General features: G+C 41.3%; 1 pseudogene; it reads left to right on the top strand.

Annotated features, from left to right (window-relative positions):
• The first annotated feature begins 2,269 nt into the window (after positions 1-2,269).
• On the top strand, positions 2,270-9,837 carry LOC138349359 (uncharacterized; annotated as a pseudogene).
• Positions 9,838-15,793: the final 5,956 nt, after the last annotated feature.

Here is a 15,793-nt window from a genome sequence, read left to right as displayed (position 1 = left end):
TCAACCATGTGCTTGTCAATCTTATGAATGTATGAAAAAATAATAAAATAAAACATAGAGTAATTATATTAGTTTATTTAAATATGACTGGAACTAACATTAACTTTAAGATCTTTCAACTCTGCCTTAATGATATACCTTGGATTCACGATATAATTAATACTTTTTCCTTAGGTTTAGTGTGTCCGAAAGCCTTTTTGTGCTAATTTTGATATAAGTTTCTCTTTGTTGTGCAGGAAATCTATCCAAAGCTGAATGCGGAGATTTTGAGCGAAAAAATGCAGAAGAGACCACCTATGACGGTCCGTCCTGCCTGTGACGGTCCGTAGGTGGCAGCGTAGTGCAGCTGCTGAAGGAAGATGGGGAAGTCTGACCAAGTGTGGGATTACGAAGCTTGTGACGTTCCGTCATGGCCCTCGACGGACCGTTGTGCCTATGACAGTCCATCATACTTGCCGTTGAGGGGAATGAAGAGAGCAGCAGAAGAGATTGCTAAGTATGGGACGACGGAGTCCATGACAGTCCATCGTGACCACAACGGTCCGTCGCGTGGTCCGTCGACCCAGCCGCGTTTTGGCAGATTTCTAGCAATTAGAATTCTTGTTTTATTAGGTTTTTATTTTTTTATAAATAGTTCGAAAAACCTCATTTTTGAGGTTAGAATCTGATAGATTAGACATCATATTATTAGACTTTGTGTATTAGTGTTTGATTTTTGAAGATTCTTACAAGTGATTTTTGGTGATTAATCAAGCAAATTTTCAGACTTTATTCTTTCTCATTGAAGTAAGTACATGAATTCTTATTTAATATATTTGAATATTGTGTTTATGGCTATGAGTAACTAAACTCCATAACTAGGGTTGTGGGAACCATAGGCAAATAATGAGACAAACCCTAGCTAAAATAACAATTCTAGAATAGTGTCTTGCATGTATTAATAATTCTTTCGCTTAGAAGTCTTTTTAACGGATGATCAACGTTAGAACTCGCCTTAATGCTATTTGCCGGACCAAGGAGGTAGATAATAGGAAAAGAATTATTAACATAGATTTAGTGTATACTATCTAATAGGCTAGTATTGATTGGTACGAGGTTAAAACTTAGTCAAATATCGAATACGATGCTTAATATGAGGTAAAGATAAGGGTTAGGAAAGCAACACACGTAGCCGGACCAAGGTGCGAAGTGAGATTTTCTAGATGCCGGACCAAGGATTTAGAAATACATAACTTATCACTTTGCATGCAAGATACTAGGAAAGAATTGTTATAGTTAGAATTATCAAGTTATGAACCTGTGGGGAACACGTAAACCATAGTTACTTTGATTAATTGATTATAATTCAACTTTCAAAACTGTTAAGTGTCTCTTTCAATTTCGTTAGTTATTTTTACTCATTAGGAAATACAAACCCCCCTTTTTATGTTTTTACTTTCTAAGGAAGTCATCAACCGAACAATAGTAATAACAAGTTGAAGTTAAGTCTAGACTATTTTCCTCGTGGGAACGATCCCAACTCACTAGCTGGGTTATTTACTTGACGCGGCCACTTTACTTCTCATTTGAGAAGTAAGTTTGAGCGTATCAAATTTTGGCGCCGTTGCCAGGGAATTTAGCTTTTAGATTAACTTGAACTGATTACTAAAGTTTAGTTGATATTTTCTTGATATTACTTTGTTTTATTGTTTTTGATTTCCTTTCAGAACTATTCTCCTTGTATGCCAAATACATGGAGAGGAAGAGAACCCTTGTTTCCCTACGATCACGAGCTAGAGCGTAAACTGCGCAATATGAATCGAAACTTGGGAATAAATGATGAGGATCCAAACCAGAACATCCCAGATCCAATGGATGTTCATGGTCAGATGTTACCCGGCGCTCTGGGTGAACATCAACAGAGGGGACAAAATCCCGTTCCACGGCCCCAAGCATACTACAGAGGGTATGATAACATAGCAGACTCGGATGGGCCACTTGTCTTGCCCCCTCTACCCACAGGCCACACTTTTGTGGTAACTAGTAGCCTGATACAAATGCTCACTGCCAGAGGTTTGTTTTCAGGACTACCTTCGAGGATCCACATGCCCATATAGCTAAGGTAAGGGCAGTGTGTAAAAGTTGTGTGGGGAGGCCTGATTTGGATCTAGATGTAATAGGTCTTAGAGTGTTTCCTCTCTCACTGACGGGAGAGGCTGCTATGTGGTTTACTGAGCTCCCATACAACTCTATCTTCACTTGGAACCAACTACGGGATGTCTTCTTAGCACGCTACTATCCGGTCTCCAAGAAATTAAACCACAAAGAGAGGGTGAATAACTTTGTGGCACTACCAGGAGAGTCAGTTAGTAGTTCTTGGGATAGATTCACCTCATTCTTGAGAAGTGTTCCAAATCACCGTATTGATGATGAGTCACTGAAGGAATACTTCTATCGGGAACAGGATGATAACAATAAAGCGGTGTTGGACACTATAGCAAGTGGATCTTATGGAGAATGCCTTTATGCTAACATTGCTGAGAAATTAGAGAAAATCTCTCGTAACAACAAAGCTTGGAGTACTAGGAAGTCCGATACAGGGAGAAACACCTTCGCAGTGCAGTCCACTCACAACCCAGCCACAGATGATATTCGTGAAGAAATGGATCAGATGAGAACTGAGCTTGGGTTGGTACTAAAACATGTCACTGGGGGTGCAGAAAAGAATAATGCAGTCAACTACTTGGCTAAACCACCACCTCCGAACGATGAATGTTATTATGAGGAGGATTCCTATGCAGTAAATGAACAGATGGGGGGTTTCCGACCAAGTGCCCAAGGCTCTAATCATGAGAATTGGCGCCAAGGTCAAGGGAACCAAGTTCGAAACTATGGTAACTACAATCGTGAAGGTCATTATGTCCGAGATGGAAACTACAATCGCGACAACAACTTCAACAGGGGTAACTATGGTAATAGAAATGACAGGAATGGACCCTATGTTCCTCCTCAAAATCATGAAGTTACTCCTAGAGATGGTGGAGGTAGTATGTCGCGAGTTGAGGATATGTTGCATAAAATGATGAGGAGGTTCGATGCTAGTGATGAGCACAATTAAGAGTTGAGGAATGATTTAGTGGGTATTGGGCAAAAAGTTGATACACATGCAATATCGATTAAGCAACTTGAGTTACAATTGGCCCAATTATCTGCAACTGTGAACACACGGCAACCGGGCACTCTTCCTAGCAACACTGTTCAAAATCTGAAAAATGATGGACATTGTATGGCAATTACTACTCGCGGTGGCAAGCAAACCATTGACCCACCTATGCCATCTTGTGAGAATAAGGTGACAAAAGATACTAATAAAGTGGTAAATGCTGATATTGATTTAGAGGATAACATTTCAAACGATGTTGAAGTGCCTAAAAAGGTAACTCCTATGACTAGGCCACTACCCCCATTTCCTCAAAGATTAGTGAAAAAGACCGAGGATGGCAAATATCGGCGTTTTATAACAATGTTGAAGCAACTTTCTATCAATGTCCCTTTGGTAGAAGCTTTAGAACAAATGTCCGGTTACGCCAAGTTTATGAAACATTTGGTCACAAAGAAAAGATCGGTTACTTTTGAATATGATGATAGAATGCAGCATTGTAGTGCTATTGCTACAAGATCTCTGGTCCAAAAGAAAGAAGATCCAGGTGTGTTCACTATTCCTTGTACAATCGGGCTATTACATTTTGCGAAAGCATTATGTGATCTGGGGGCAAGCATAAATCTCATGCCCCTCTCGATTTACAAGAAGTTGGGTTTGGGTGACCCAAAGACCACTGCGATGCGGCTACTGATGGCTGATCGAACAGTAAAATGGCCCATAGGGATACTTCATGATGTGCTAGTAAAAGTGGAGTCATTCATGTTTCCGACTGATTTTGTTATTCTTAATTGTGAGATTGATTTTGAAGTGCCTATTATCCTTGGGAGGCCATTCCTAGCTACGGGAAGAGCCTTAGTAGACATGGAAAAGGGGCAGATGAAATTTCGATTGAACAATGAGGAAGTGACCTTTAATATTTGTAGGTCCATGAGGCAGAGTGGTGAGCACCAATCGGCATCTGCTATATCCTACAACATGGGTGAGACATTTGAGACACAAATAGAAGAATGTCTAGGTGTTGAAGCATTAGTGGCAGTGATAATGAACTTTGATAGCGATTGCATTGAAGAGTATGAGTCATTAGTTGTGGCTCATGACCGAGGAGATGTTCGGTTTAAACCGAAAAAATTTGAGCTTGATATGAAAAATCGCGAGTCCCCACCCGCGAAACCATCGATAGAGGAGGCTCCAAAAGTTGAATTAAAAGCTCTCCCACCTCATCTTAGGTATGAATTCTTAGGAAATGGTGACACTTTGCCGGGAATCATTGCATCAGACCTGGATGAACAATAGGTTCAGAGTTTGGTGAAGGTACTCAAAAGGTTCAAAAGAGCTATTGGGTAGACCATTGCGGACATTATTGGGATCCCTCCTGGTATTTGCTCTCATAAAATCCAACTCATGCCTGATCATAATCCGAGTATTGAGCACCAGAGACGCCTGAATTCTCCTATGCAAGAGGTTGTGAAGAAGGAAATCATCAAGTGGTTGGATGCCGAAGTAATTTATCCAATCGCCGATAGTAGTTGGCTATGCCCGGTTCAGTGTGTACCTAAGAAAGGGGGAATGATTGTGGTCCCCAACGAAAAGAATGAACTTGTTCCAATGAGACCGGTTATTGGATGGAGGGTGTGTATGGATTACCGTAAACTGAACTCGTGGACTGAAAAAGACCATTTTCCTATGCCCTTCACGGATCAGATGTTGGATAGACTTGCCGGAAAAGGGTGGTATTGTTTTCTTGATGGGTATTCGGGGTATAATCAGATTTCTATTAAACCAGAAGATCAAGAGAAAACCACTTCCACTTGTCCATATGGGACTTTTGGGTTCAGAAGAATGTTGTTTGGGTTGTGCAATGCACCCACAACCTTTCAGAGTGTATGATGTCAATATTTTCTGACATGGTGGAGGATACTATAGAAGTTTTTATGGATGATTTTTCTATGGTTGGTGATTCATTCGGGCGGTGTTTGACCAATTTATCTGAGGTTCTTAAGAGATGTGAAGACTGTAATTTGGTACTAAACTGGGAAAAGTGTCATTTCATGGTGAAAGAGGGTATTGTGTTGGGTCATCGCATTTCAGAAAAGGTCATAGAGGTTGATAGAGCTAAAGTTGAGGTAATAGAGAGACTTCCCCTGCGATCTCTGTGAAAAGTGTGAGAAGCTTTCTTGGGCATGCAGGTTTTTACCGGAGATTCATCAAAGACTTTTCAAAGATTGCACACCCATTGTGAAAATTGCTGGAGAAAGAATGTAAATTTTGTTTTATTGAATCCTGTCTTAAAGCATTCGGTGAGCTAAAAGAAAAGTTAGTGTCTGCGCCTATCATTATTTCTCCGGATTAGAACAGTCCATTTGAGGTAATGTGCGATGCTAGTGGGGTGGCTCTTGGTGTAGTACTGGGACAGAAAAGAAACAAAATCCTTCACCCAATTTACTATGCTAGTAAAGCCCTAAATGAAGCTCAGAAGAACTACACAATGACTGAGCAAGAACTCCTTGCAGTAGTCTTAGCTTTTGAGAAATTTCGCTCCTATTTGCTAGGTACTAGAGTTATAGTGCATACTGACCATTCAGCATTGAGATATTTGATGGCGAAGAAGGATGCGAAACCTAGGCTGATTCGTTGGGTATTACTACTACAAGAATTTGACTTTGAAGTGCTGGATAAAAAAGTGACTGAAAATCAAGTTGCTGATCATTTGTCTCGTCTAGAGGATGAAGCTATGAGAGAGTTAGGGGATAAGACTGACATTGATGATACGTTCCCCGATGAACATGTATTGGCTGCTTCACAAGACTTGATTCCATGGTTCGCAGATTTTGCGAACTATCTGGTTAGTCACATTGTTCCATCAGACTTGTCCTTTCATCAAAGGAAAAAGTTCATGTACGATGTGAAGAAGTTCTTTTGGGATGAACCATACTTGTATAGGAGTTGTGCCGACGGGCTTATTCAGCGTTGTGTGCCAGAATGTGAAATGTTGAATGTGTTGGAGGCATGCCATTCTTCACCTGTTGGCGGACATCACAGTGGTATCCGAACCGCTCACAAGATATTACAATGTGGTTACTATTGGCCAACTCTTCATCAAGATGCTCATGGGTTTGCTAAAGCATGTGACAAATGTCAACGAGATGGTGGTATTTTAAGAAAGCAAGAGCTCCCTCTAAACCCCATTCTTGTGATTGAGTTATTTGATGTTTGGGGTATTAACTTTATGGGCCCTTTCGTGAGTTCTCATGGAATGAAGTACATTCTAATAGCAGTTGATTATGTATCTAAATGGGTCGAAGCCATAGCCCTCGCAAACAATGAAGGGAAGAGCGTCACTGCATTCTTGAAAAAGAATATATTCTTCCGTTTTTGCACCCCAAGGGCCATTATTAGTGATGGGGGCTCCCACTTCTGCAACAGATTGTTCAAGGGGTTATTGGAGAAATACGGGGTTCGCCATAATGTGGCCACTCCTTACCACCCTCAAACTAGTGGGCAAGTTGAAATATCGAATCGGGAGATCAAACAGATATTATCCAAAACAGTGAATGCTAGTAGAACGGATTGGTCAAGGAGGCTTGATGATGCTCTTTGGGCCTACCGGACAGCATATAAGACTCCCATAGGTATGTCTCCACCAACTTGTATATGGGAAAGCTTGTCATCTTCCGGTTGAGTTAGAGCATAAAGCCATGTGGGCTATGAAGAAGTTAAAAATGGATTGGAGCGAAGCTGCAGAGCAACGGTTAAATGGGTTGAATGAACTTGATGAATTTCGTTTGAAAGCCTATGAAAGCTCAGCCCTATACAAAGAAAAGATGAAGAAGTATCATGACAACAAAATTGAAAAACGAGAGTTTATGGTCGGGGATTTGGTGCTCTTATTCAATTCCAGATTGCGCTTGTTTCCAGGCAAACTCAAGTCCAAATGGACTGGTCCTTACACGGTTACCCAACTATTCCCTCATGGAGTAGTTGATTTGGAAACTAAGGAGGGTGTGAGGTTCAAGGTGAATCGACAACGCATAAAAATCTATCTCGAGCATGCTGAATTGGCGAATGAAGTGATCAAGGCATACCATCTTGATGAAGTCTGAGTAATCAAGTGGCCCTAGTCATGTCGCGACATTAAATATGGCGCTTGTTGGGAAGCAACCCAATTCTTGTCATTTTTTAGTAAGGATAGCATTTTTCTACTAATGGGTTTTCAAATTTGCAGGCACATCACCAGGAAATTCTGCAGAAAACTACTCCGCAGCAGCCACTGACGGATACATCGATGAACCGTTGCGCATGCGGCGGACCGTCGTATGCATCCGTCGTCCAGGTACGTTTTTCTGCTATGTTAAAATTAGGGAACACACGACGGAACCTACGATGGGTCGTCACAACTGCGACGGTCCATCGTCGGGGAACCGTCGCGTGATTAATGAATTATACCCGACCCGGCTGGACCCTTTTTCAAAATTTCACCGTTTAAACCCCCAACCCTTCATTTTCACCCCATTAATTCCTTATTTCTCTCATCTCCCATCTCTTTTCAACTTCCACATTTCCCCCCTCACTGATCATTACCCCCACAATTCTCCAAAGCCTTAAAACTATCATCTACTAGTCGGAGCTGCTGCTGTAGGTGTCTACCCTGCCAACTGAGTCATTTTCCATTAGCTTTTTCTCCATTTCTAAGGTATGTGTCTCTAAATTTATACTCATTTATCTTGTATTTTTGTTTATTAGTTAGTATTAGCTTAGTTCTTAGTCGTATATTATTTCCTTTATATGATTATGTCTAAACCTAGGCTCAAAATGTTCGAATTTGCCATGTTGACAACCCTAGACATAGATGATTTTGCATTAATAGTTTCCTAGGTAGTTGGGATAGACACATATAGGTCCACAACACTACAAGACCATGTGGGTTCATCGGGGTTGCTTAGGGTATCTACAGTTTTGTCTATGTCATTCAGAACGAGACCCCGACGACGCACCGTCGTAGCCACGACAAACCGTCGTAGGATCCGTTGCACAATCCCTAGCACCCCTGCCCAACGGACACATGTGACGGACCGTCGTACCCACGACAATCCGTCATGCATGACCGTCATACCGGTCAGAGACCCCTCTCCTAAGGGTCTCCATTTTTTCCCCAAGTGTCCTTCAACGGACACTTGTGACGGACCGTCGTACCCATGACGGTCCGTCCTGCAAGACCGTCATAACAGTCAGAGACCCCTCTCCTAAGGGTCTCCATTTTTTCCCAAGTGTCCTATGACGGACATCTATAACGGACCGTTGTAACTGTGATGGTCCGTCCTGCACACACCGTCATGCTAGTCAGAGACCCTCTTTCAGGGTTCTCTATTTATACAGAGTCCAAGTACACCATGACGGACCTCACGACGGTCCGTCATTGTCATGATGAGCCGTCACCAGGCCCATCGTGTGTCACTATTTATACAGCATTTACATATTATTTTCACTGTTTTATATCGTATGGTTTCGCTTGTATTGTTTGCCACTACTCGTACTAATAGTGATCCTTTGCAGGTACTATCTACTATGGCACCCAAGCAAGACCGAACCTACGCACTCGGGCGATCAAAGTTTGTTGCCCCATCTGCACGCTTGATCATCGGCTCTGATGATGAGCGGGACCCTGAATATGTTCCCCCAGGCACTTCCGCACCTTCTCGTGCTGCACGTGCGCCCAGAGCCACACCAAGACGGTGGCGTCCGGCATAGTCACTGCCTCCCAGTCTGATGAGGAGCACACACTGACCGGCACACCCTCTGGGTTAGCCACAAAAGAGGAAGGAGCGTCTGGCTCCTTATGAGTATCATGGTCCGAGGAGGCTTCAGGCTCTGCTGAGGTTCCCGCACCCGCCACTGCTGAAGCGTCGGCCTCGTCTGATGAGGCTGACAGTTCAGACTCTACATTCGGCGCACCACCTCAGGTCCCCACACCAGCCTCTGACCAGCCAAACCGGTGGTGTGTCGACGGCCAGTTTCAAGTTTACTCCGACGCCAAGTTCCTGACTGATAAAAGAGTAATGACTCGGACACTCACCTTGGAGCGGCGGGTACTTACGGGGAGTCTCCCATCGATGCCGGAGATCCACAACCTCTTCACCAGGCACCGCCTAGAGTGGACAGCCCATCCGTTGGGACGATACAATGAGGAAATGGTCCGAGTTCTACGCATCCTACGTAGCGACTCTTTGATCACCATTTGATAGGGGGGCTGCTCCCGCTAAACAGGCCCCACTGGAACAGGTTCAAGTCCGGGGCGTGCAGGTTGACATTTCCCTGCCAGCCATCTGCCGGTTTCTATACAGCGAGAGTGCAGATGCTACTCGGACCCCCGTCACTGCCGAGTTTGACTACCGCTGGCAGATAGTAAAGGATAGACAGTTCTTGCGCGAGCCAGCACTGAGAGAGACCACCAAGAGGTGGATGGCCCTGCACCTGTCAGTAGATGGAGAGGGTGCCGATTGGGTCACTGAGCCGAAGGGGGCCATCAAGAAGGCCAACCTCACGTTCGTCGCAAAGTTCTTGTGGCTGCTCGTCCGTCACTGCCTTTCCCCCACAGTTGCTGATAACATCGTCACCTGGGATCGAGCAGTGTTGATGGCAGCAATGATAACCGGATTCGAGGTCGACTTCGCGTGGCTTCTCCAGGCAGTCATGCATGAGAGGGCATTCAAGGTCACCACTACCTACCCCTTCCCGTGTATGATCTTTGCCCTTTGCAGGTCCGCAGGTGTGCCCATATCGCACATAGATCAGTTGAAGACCCCGCAGGGCACCGTTGACATCGTCCTCATCAGAGACGAGGCCAATGAGTTGGCCCCACGTAGAGGGCCCCGTCCAGAGCTGCCACCACTTGCTGATGATCTTGCGGATACGGTAGCCCAGGCCCGCGCAGCTACACAGGCGTCCACTGACACTACCCCGGTCGAGTCTATCCTGGGTAGTAGCCCAGCCCCGAGCTCCTCTGCACAGCCTCTCTACCGTTACTGGTCCCACTTGCTAGAGTCCAAAAACTGGAGGCATAAATGGCCACTCTTCTGCATCATATCCAGCCGTGGATGCAGAAGTTGATTACTGAGTCTGAAGCGCGTCTAGAGAGGAAGATGCAGCATTTTACCGAGCGGAAGATTGGTGAGGTTAAGCAGCGCCTAGATGCCTTTGAGTTGAGAGTGTTAGCTCGACCAGCCCCTTCGGTAGATGTGTCGACTCTTTAGGCTGCAATCGATAGTCTTCATGCAGACATCGACACGATACTAGAGGCGAGGGTGCCGGATTCTGAGGCCCCTTTTGTCGAGCCTGTTGAGGACACAGTATTGGAGGCCCTGTTTACTACTGAAATTCCACCACCTCCCTCTCGTGAGAGTGCCAAGAGGCGTAGGGGTCGAGCAGAGGATGAGGCGCGAGTAAGGAAGAAGGAGCGCCGAGAGATGGAGACTGCGATGAGAGCCTCACTTGCTGAGGCGGAGGCACACCAGATCAGAGCATCACAGTTAGCGGTTGGGGCGTCTATCTCCCGCACTGTAGAGACAGTAGGAGGCACAAGTGATGGTGCGGTTGCTGCTGAGGACACCACTGCGGGTGTCCAGATTGCAGAGGATGTGGGTTCCGGGGAATCGGACCCACCAGCTTGTTGAATCGACGGCGCTTTGCGCCACAGGTTTGCTTCACCTACCACTCTAATATTTAGATTTTTTTATGCATTGGGGACAATTGCATGCTTTTTTGTTGGGGGTGGGGTAAATAGAAAGTGAGTGCTAGGGTGAAGTCTTAGTAGCCCAACTCACTATCCTCTTTTGGGTTTTTCTTGCCTGTGTTCTTTTTCCCCAAAAGACTAATTACTTTTTCTGTTGAACCGGCACGTTATATCTTTTATACATAGTTTAACTCTGAAGCATGATGGCTAAAAAGATATCCTGATAAAACTGGAAAATGTTGCATGACTAGGCGTAGTAACTGATAATTGTGTGGCTCTAAACATGAAATAGAGTTACACCATTACATTACCCTAAATCTTCAAGTCGAACTAGGTGTTTGATAATCTGGTATAGTGATGAGATGTCAAGTGAGTGTGAGGAAATTTGAATAGTCCACTACTGGTACTGAGCTAGAACTTGCCTGGTTAGTCCTGCTAAAAGTAAGCTGTAATAAACAATTAGGAAAGGATCATAGGCCTTTATTCAAGATAGCCCATTTCTAGCCTAAATAAAAGAAACCAAATGAAAGTTATCCTTCTTTGATCCAAATAATTTGAGCTTAAAATTAGACCTTTCTTTTTCACCCCAACTGATCTTTTCTGGGAACAATATGTTGTCCCTGGTCCCTCCTTGGACATGTGCACCTCAGCATATGCCAAAAGCATAAGTTGAGGGTGGCTAATGCATAAACAACCTTCATTATGGCCCTGACCCGACTTTGGGTATTGTGTACCTTGACTCATGGCAAAGCCATGAGTTGAGGGTGGCTGTTTTGAGGAATGCTCTGGAAAGTGGGGTTGAAAGAACAAAGAGAGAGAGAACAAAAGCAAAGTGACTCAAGAACTCGTCGAAAAAAAAAGGAAAAGAGTCACCTACTCAAATGAAGAAAGAAGGAAAAATAGCAAGGTGAAAGAATGGGAGAAACTGGGCGAGATAAAGTGATAGAAAGTGAAAGGTTTAGCCGATATGTCAAGGAGGGCAAAAAGTCACTAAAGTATACCTAAATATACCCTACATGACTCTGAGCCTATGTACAAGCTAAGAAAGTCCTATCGTGATCCTAAGGGTTGTATAGCGAACTTAAGGCAATGAAAATAAGGGCAAGCTTATGGCAATAGGTATGAATGAGTGTGACTTTGTCCTGAGAGCGAGTGTTGAAATGTAATCCTTATACTCAAACTGAAATCATTGTGTGAAAAATGAGGATTTTGTTCTAAAGTGAGGACATTAATTGCAATACCAGAATTGTTAACACCTCGGTGAGAAATTGAAGAGGATAAGTGTTAATACGTGGTGAGTCTGTGTCATGTTCGGATCCCACAAAAATTCAAGCCTAATAGTGATAGCATGCATAGATTTGATGAGATTAATCGGGATTGATAGCCAAATGATTGCAAAGGATAAAACATGGATACTATTGTAGAAGGATTGTGTAGTGAGTCATAGTGCGTCGCTTGAGGACAAACAACGAATTTAAGTTAAGGGTGTTGATATACCGTGGTTTCACAGTATAATTAATACTTTTTCCTTAAGTTTAGTGTGTCTGAAAGCCTTTTTGTGCTAATTTTGATATAAGTTTCTCTTTGTTGTGCAGAAAATCTATCCAAAGCTGAATGCGGAGATTTTGAGCGAAAAAATGCAGAAGAGACCACCTACGGAGCTTATGACAGTCCGTCGTGCCTGTGACGGTCCGTAGGTGGCAGCGTAGTGCAGATGTTGAAGGAAGATGGGGAAGTCTGACCAAGTGTGGGATTACGAAGCTTGTGACGGTCCTTCATGGCTATGACGGTCCGTCCTGCAGGTTCGTCGTGAAGATCAGAGAAGTGATCCCAGTACCCAGATTCCAAGAGTTGAAGTATTTTGAAACGAAGACCCTCGACGGACCGTTGTGCCTATGACGGTCCATCATACTTGCCGTTGAGGGGAATGAAGAGAGCAGCAGAAGAGATTGCTAAGTATGGGACAACGGAGTCCATGACGGTCCATCGTGACCACGACGATCCGTCGCGTGGTCCGTCGACCTAGCTGCGTTTTGGCAGATTTCCAGCAATTAGAATCCTTGTTTAATTAGGTTTTTATTTTTTTATAAAAAGTTTGAAAAACCTCGTATTTGAGGTTAGACTCTGCTAGATTAGACATCATATTATTAGACTTTGTGTATTAGTGTTTGATTTTTGGAGATTCTTACAAATGATTTTTGGTGATTAATCAAGCAAATTTTTGGACTTTATACTTTCTCATTGAAGTAAGTACATGAATTCTTATTTAATATATTTGAATATTGTGTTTATGGCTATGAGTAACTAAACTCCATAACTAGGGTTGTGGGAACCATAGGCAAATAATGAGATAAACCATAGCTAAAATAACAATTCTAGAATAGTGTCTTGCATGTATTAACAATTCTTTCGCTTAGAAGTCTTTTCAACGGATGATCAACGTTAGAACTCGCCTTAATGCTACTTGCCGGACCAAGGAGTAGATACTAGGAAAAGAATTATTAACATAGATTTAGTGTATACTATCTAATAGGCTAGAATTGATTGGTACGAGGTAAAACTTAGTCAAATATCGAATACGATGCTTAATATGAGGTAAAGATAAGGGTTAGGAAAGCAACACACATAGTCGGACCAAGGTGTGGAGTGAGATTTTCTAGATGCTGGACCAAGGATTTAGAAATACATAACTTATCACTTTGCATGCAAGATACTAGGAAAGAATTGTTATAGTTAGAATTATCAAGTTATGAACCTGTGGGGAACACGTAAACCCTAGTTACTTTGATTAATTGATTATAATTCAACTTTCAAAACTGTTAAGTGTCTCTTTCAATTTCGTTAGTTATTTTTACTCATTAGGAAGTACAAACCCCCCTTTTTATGTTTTTACTTTCTAAGGAAGTCATCAATCGAACAATAGTAATAACAAGTTGAAGTTAAGTCTAGACTATTTTCCTCGTGGGAACGATCCCAACCTCACTAGTTGAGTTATTTACTTGACACGACCGCTTTACTTCTCATTTGAGAAGTAAGTTTGAGCGTATCACTTAACATGTTCATTAAACAGTATAAGTTTTGATATGTATAATGTAATATCTAAAAACTATTTTAAGCGTAAATTTTTATTTATACCTCTGAAATTTCAACTTTCAACTCTACATATTTTTATTCAAAATCAACGTCATGATTTTCTAAGGTTCCTTGCTCTTCAGAATCATGATGATAATCATGGTAACTAGGAGATTGATTTAAAATGGTTTCATCCATGAATTTAACTCTTCTTGAGTAAAATTCATATTTCTGAATTTATGTTGCAGACAAGAAAAATATGAGAATGTTTAATAATTTATAATTACTGTAATAACATTCAGTAAGAAATTATCTGATTGCCATGTGTTTTAAATATCATTTTCTTCAAATCATCAAAAAAGATAACGTCATTTTTTGTCTTTCAATTCAGGATATGCAGTGTGCGATCTGAAGCATGGATAGCAATTGTGTTGTCAAATGGATGACAACACTCATAAAACCATACCTGCAAGGCTATATGGAACTGGCTGAAAATGAATGGCGAAGTTTTTTGCAACTTCCGGCTGCACGCTTTAAGTGTTAACTTAAAACACTCATTCCCCCATAGAAATATGACATACAGGCCAGACTCAACTAAAACAAAACATAATTTGGGAATGGTTGTTTTTAATGGGTCTGAAGCACTCAAAAATGACGAAATGAAGTACAGAATTTTGATTTTTAAAAGGTCGTCCTCTTCCAAAAAAAAATTCAGTTTAAACTTGTGGTAGAAATCTGACTTGGGGACTTTGTCCATATCCCCAAATTTTCTTAGATAAGTCTATTTGGAATAGACGGATTAGAAACAAAATCAAAAATTGGTTTAGATTTCAGACTGATTATAGCGACAAATTCTTTTAATTCAAAGTGTAATTTTGTACCATTTACGTTAATAACGAATATGTCATCTCTGACATTTTCAGTTTCAAGAAGAAAAATATGACGCAACAATTGACATTGGCTTTTTATGTTATGTATATCATTTAAAAAACCAAATGGTGTTTTTTGTAGAAATTGTTGGAACCTATTTGGCCGAGGAAGGTCAACTATTCAGCGAACACATCCATGTTTGTACATGAAGACAAATGTGTTTGTACCTTCTTCTCCTGTAAAATCGATAAAACTAAATTAAGATGTTTAACAAAATATATAATTTCATAGAAAAATCATTGATACACTTCCATATTAATGGACAACCAACTCAATTCATACACAAATCATACAACTAATACATCAGTCCATAGATAATTCATACAATATTAATATATATTAGAATTTTTTTTAAAAACTAATATATGACTTTTAAACTACAAAATAAAATGGATACAGGACCAATACATCTATTCATACATCAAAATCAAACATAAATTATACAGTGGTAATACATATTATAATAGTCAAAATTCTACGAGATGACTATGAAAATTAAAGTGTTCGCATACAAATTGAAAATTCAATTCATACATAATTAATATATAACTCATACAATATTCATACATAAAAATAATTGTCAACTAAAATAAAAAAGAAACTCATATACAATACTAAAATATCAATTCATACATAACTCATACAAATTTCATGTAGTATACAATTATCAAAATAAAACCAAAAAAATAAACTCACTTACATATAACATTTTAATCAAATTTTAAAATAATTATTTTAATGACCTTAATAATTTTTTTAATTTTCTTTGTAGTTTGTATCTTTGACTCCTTTTTTGATGACGTTCTTGTTGATCGACCAATTTCAACACCTTTTGATTTTTAAAATTTTTAATTTTTTAATTCGTCAATAAAGTCAGAATCAGATTCTGACGATGTTCGAATTTCTTTTCCTTTACTCTTCTT

This window comes from Solanum lycopersicum, chromosome 6, assembly GCF_036512215.1.
Source record: "Solanum lycopersicum chromosome 6, SLM_r2.1".
NCBI classification, from domain to species: Eukaryota; Viridiplantae; Streptophyta; class Magnoliopsida; order Solanales; family Solanaceae; genus Solanum; species Solanum lycopersicum.
Note: the sequence above shows the minus strand (reverse complement) of the source record. Positions and strands in the feature narration are given on the sequence as shown.